The sequence below is a fragment of the Bidens hawaiensis genome, unplaced genomic scaffold (genome assembly GCF_021521415.1).
Source record: "Bidens hawaiensis isolate Kalapana, Puna unplaced genomic scaffold, B.hawaiensis_p1.1 tig00002617_1, whole genome shotgun sequence".
Classification (NCBI taxonomy): Eukaryota; Viridiplantae; Streptophyta; class Magnoliopsida; order Asterales; family Asteraceae; genus Bidens; species Bidens hawaiensis.
The window spans coordinates 63951-68875 of NW_027491142.1; the positions used below are offsets into that span (position 1 = coordinate 63951).

At 38.2% G+C, this 4925-nt stretch overlaps 1 pseudogene; it reads right to left on the reverse strand.

Moving 5' to 3' along the window:
* Window positions 1-3402: 3402 nt before the first annotated feature.
* LOC143620626 (18S ribosomal RNA) lies at window positions 3403-3970 on the reverse strand (annotated as a pseudogene).
* Window positions 3971-4925: the final 955 nt, after the last annotated feature.

Here is a 4925-nt window from a genome sequence, read left to right on the forward strand (position 1 = left end):
AAGTTAAACCCTAAGCCCAAACACATACTAAGCCTACCGAAATCCATGATTTTGGTTTACATATAATAGTTCAAAACTAAGCCCAATTACATAGGCGTAAACCATTAAATATAGCCCAACATTCTCCCGCTTGGTTTACCGCTTCATCATCACTCATACTCAAGTATGTCAGCATCAGCTTCCTTGTAAGCGCCCGCCCATAAACTTGTTCTTATGATCGACCCCACTATTCTAGTGTACTCCTTAGCAGCTGGCTCGTTAAGTGGGTCAGCTGTAACCTGGAAGCCGCTAAGGGTTTTTATGTCCTTTTCACCAAACTTCAGTAAATCCCTTGGATCAACAATACGATATTGTCCTTTGCTTAGCCTTAAAATGACATTAGTCGTTTCACCATCATATGTTCAAAACTTCATTTCATCAAGAGCACCCTCTAGAAATCTCTTGGTGATCGTAATGGACGTCACTTTATCAGTTGAAGGCCCATCAAAGTCAACATGGTCTTGTTAGTATGAGGATCACGTACCCCCTTTGCTTTCTTGAGAAAGGACTCGACAGTAGGCATGTTAGGGAATCCTCGTTCAACCTGATTACTCAAATAATTCCAAAAGTTTATGGCCTTTGGATTATTGTTCAGGTTGTGGAAAGGATCAATTATCAGATCACTCAAATCAACCTTTATCCATGAACCAAATTCTTTCATCTTATTATAATATTCTGTTTTTCCCGACTTTCGCTTGACCCACCACATTTCTTTATCCACATCATATCCCCACGAGACAAACACGAGCAATCACCATAATTATCATAGAAGCGTATCCTAAGTTCTACAACGAATTTCTCTGGATGATCAGAAGACACGACATATTGATTCGAGTTCTTTCTTATCAGTATCTTTCTTTGTATCCTCTATATTTTCTTGGCTGTCTTTGGAGGAGCGTCCAAATATTTTTCCAGTGGCACAGAGGTATCAATGTTTGAAGCAGGGCGCATACTAAAACAACTATCAATAGGAGCATCTTGATTATCACCAACTGTCTTCTCACCACTATCATCACCACTTTTAAACTCATCTCCAAACTTTCGAATAAGCTTTTGTTGGACGTACAAGTATAAATCAGTAAGGCTACCCATGTTTGCCTGAAGCTCCTGAATCTTTGAATCCTTGTCAGTATTACTAGCTTCAAGTTGTTGAATTCATATATCCTTCACCACCGAGTCTTGTTCGAGCTCAAAAATACGGCGTTGTAAAGATTGTACGTAAAATGATTCGGCTTCTAGAGCAATTCCATTGCCCTTGTCTTGTAGGAACTTGTCTTGCATGGCAAGGATATGAGCAATCTTGTCAACCGCACTTGAACTTTCTTGACCAATCGGGTCAGACAATCCCGATGGTTTAGTGGTGGACTGAATATGTGCTTCGAACTCAAACTCTTGTGTAATCTCATCAAAAATCTGATCTTGAGTTTGTTGAGCAGCAACAGACGGGCCTTGATCGGCTTAAGCTTCAATGTTAACAGGCTCAGTAAATGTCGGTTGATTGGTTGGTGTAAGATCACTAGCCAGCACACCCGATCTCGGATGTTTCTTTCGTCGTTTACGTGGAATGAGATCAGTGGCTGGATCTTCTTCAACATCATCTTCATTATGTGTCACAGTGACTGACTGAGGAGGTTTTAATACAGTAAACTGGAGCTTCTCTTTTAAGGCTTCAAAATCTTGAACTTGTTCAGCAGTAGGTACAGACTGTTGTACGTGGTGTTCAGTCTTCATATATTGTGGTGGATAACTAATCAAGCTCATAATCATCATCAGAAATTGTCTTAGAGGCAGTTGTGGGCCTTTGAACAGGAACTACATGTTCCTCTGCAACAGAAGCACTAGCAGCATCAACAATAATCTCTATTTCAGCAAATCTTCCAAATTTAACAAGTTGATGAAGTCCCTGATAATCCACTTTGACCACTTTTTTCGATTGTTTCATAACCCAAAAGTATTGTGACATATAGCCTTCAATTCGAGGGTTTCTACAAATTTAATCAGGTCAGGGTAATGAGAGTCGAAAATCATATGTAGAAACGTCGGGTACATTAAGAAAATCTCCTTCTTCTTTCATTTGAGATTGCTTATCATTTCATCGAACATGAACATGGAATAATTGTAGTTCCAATCCATGATCAAAGCAACAACTGCAGACATTTGAGCATAACTAATCTTATTAGAACCTCCTTTTCGTCCTGAGATACACGTGAAGAAAGTGGGAACCAAGAACCTTAGTAAGGATGAAACAACTTCTTAATGGCTGGAGGGTAGGTTCTCTCGTATCCCATTCTTTGTACAATCTCTGCAACGGCTTCGGTAGAATACTCTGTAGGGTAATCAGGTTGATCACCAAACAATAACACCTCATGAATTATAGCCTTAGAAATAATAACAGGCTTATTCTGGACCTTTGACTCAATAACAATAGCTTCCTCATCACCTCTTTGATTAATGGTAGCATGATTCCATAAATCAGTCGCCGTCTTCTTGTAGATAACAGGAGTTTCTCGTAAATCGTGAGAAATCTTGCACGTGTTTAGCCTCACTATCATTGATTTGAACTCCTTGTGAGCTAGAGGAGGATCAAAGAGACATCCAGCAATATTGTGAGTGTCTACAAACTCTAGAGGTGCTTGATCATCCATGACTGCAACAAACGAGTTAAGTGAGTGATATATTCACTTAAATACATAATCAATTATCTTATAGAATTCATATCTTGTAGAAAAGACAAATTGATTATAGTATAGGGACCAAAAACATAAATATTGACAATATGAACCCGTTTTTGTAAATTAGTTCAAATAGTGATAATGATAATCTGATTAAAAAGCGTTTTTGGTCCAAAGATAGAGTTTTATGTCCAAATATGGGAGTATTCGGTCCACATTAAGAGTTTTCGGTCAATTCTAAGTGATTTTGGTCAAAAATTATAGTTTTCAGTCAAAGACTGTTCATAAATGACCCTTGATAGCCGAGAACACTCGGGTAATTAGATGGGTTCTCGGTCAAAGTTGACCCACAACCCTTGAAATCTCTGTTGATCAAAAAGGTTCTCTGGTTGACCAAGGGTATTCGGTCAACCAGTATCGAAAACCCTTGGATTCTTTATAAAAATATGTGTCATCTTCCCTATCAGCCAACCACCATGGATGAATAAACCAACAAACTCTTAAAAAACTCAAACACACAATAATCATTCATCACACACATTTTCTGAATCACATATCATATTCCAATTAACCATTTAGCCTAAAACCCTCATTTTCTTTCCAACAGTGGTCTGAAATCAGATTTCGATTTATGTTTATTTACCTTTTAAGATTTAAAGAGATCGAAGTAACTTTGGCGATCAAAGGTTTAGAGTTATCGGATTAGGAAGATAAGAGGATTAAAAGTTTTGCAGATTTGATAGCGCGTTAGCTACAGCACTGCACGGGTCGATACGCACAGCGCCTAGTATCCATCGTTTACGGCTAGGACTACTGGGGTATCTAATCCCATTCGCTCCCCTAGATTTCGTCTCTCAGTGTCAGTGTCAGCCCTGCAGAGTGCTTTCGCCGTTGGTGTTCTTTCCGATCTCTATGCATTTCACTGCTCCACCGGAAATTCCCTCTGCCCCTACCGTACTCCAGCTTGGTAGTTTCCACCGCCTGTCCAGAGTTGAGCCCTGGGATTTGACGGCGGACTTAAAAATCCACCTACAGACGCTTTACGCCCAATCATTCCGGATAACGCTTGCATCCTCTGTATTACCGCGGCTGCTGGCACAGAGTTAGCCGATGCTTATTCCCCAGATACCGTCATTGCTTCTTCTCCGGGAAAAGAAGTTCACGACCCGTGGGCCTTCTCCCTCCACACGGCATTGCTCCGTCAGGCTTTCGCCCATTTGTTTCAACAAGAGTGAACATGAGGTAAACTAAAACGAATAAAATTAACAAAAAACAAAAAAATAATGAAAAAAACTAAACCAAAACAAAGTAATTTAACCACCCGACCTTCAGTAGTTCTAACACATTTCGGGATCAAAATTCAGTTTCGATAAACGAGTAAACTTTTATGAAAAGATCCGAACAAAGATGCTTTCACAATGATTCATCTTCAACATTATTATGACATAGAGAAACAGGTTGATAGGAGGTATTTAGATACTTAGCATGATTTTCATTGCATCAGCGATACGTATTAGGTTCAATTAGGCATAAAGCTTATATGGACATCACTTATGGACCTATGATGCCTCTTATCTTTTCTCAAAGCGTATTTGGTTTGCCCATATAATCCTAATTTGACTCCAAACCCCTAATGTTTGATTAAAAGATTTTTACTATTCAAACAAAAATTTTAAGCTTCAAGGTTGAATGTTGGACTTACATGTTGTCCGGACTTACATGCCTTACAATCAGGGTGTTTAGGACTTATATGAATGTCCAACCCTTGTAGTTCTAGTTTGACCCTTTAAGAATTGAAAATGAATTTTTTTTATGACACAATATTATATAATAATAATTTTTTTTTAAATAGCAATAACTAAGAAACATAATATTTTTGGTGACCAAGACACTAACGGGCTCGTTTATGACTAAGTAATTGCTTTTCTGCCTATCATTTGGAGAGATGAATCTAGAGACATGCACACATCTTCAAAATGACCCTCCATAGTAAGTTTAGCAGATTTAGTTTATATCACTTTCACTTTAACGCATCATGGAAAGCTACCATACATATCAATGATTGTTCAAAAGCCTTTTTAGCCTAGTCCACATTAGGCACACAAAATCAATTTTTTTTTTATCATTTTCCAAATGTTGGATCAAAATTTTATTTGAAAATATTTTGAGCATCTACAAAACTTTGAAACTGAATAATCATATCACTTCCCATGT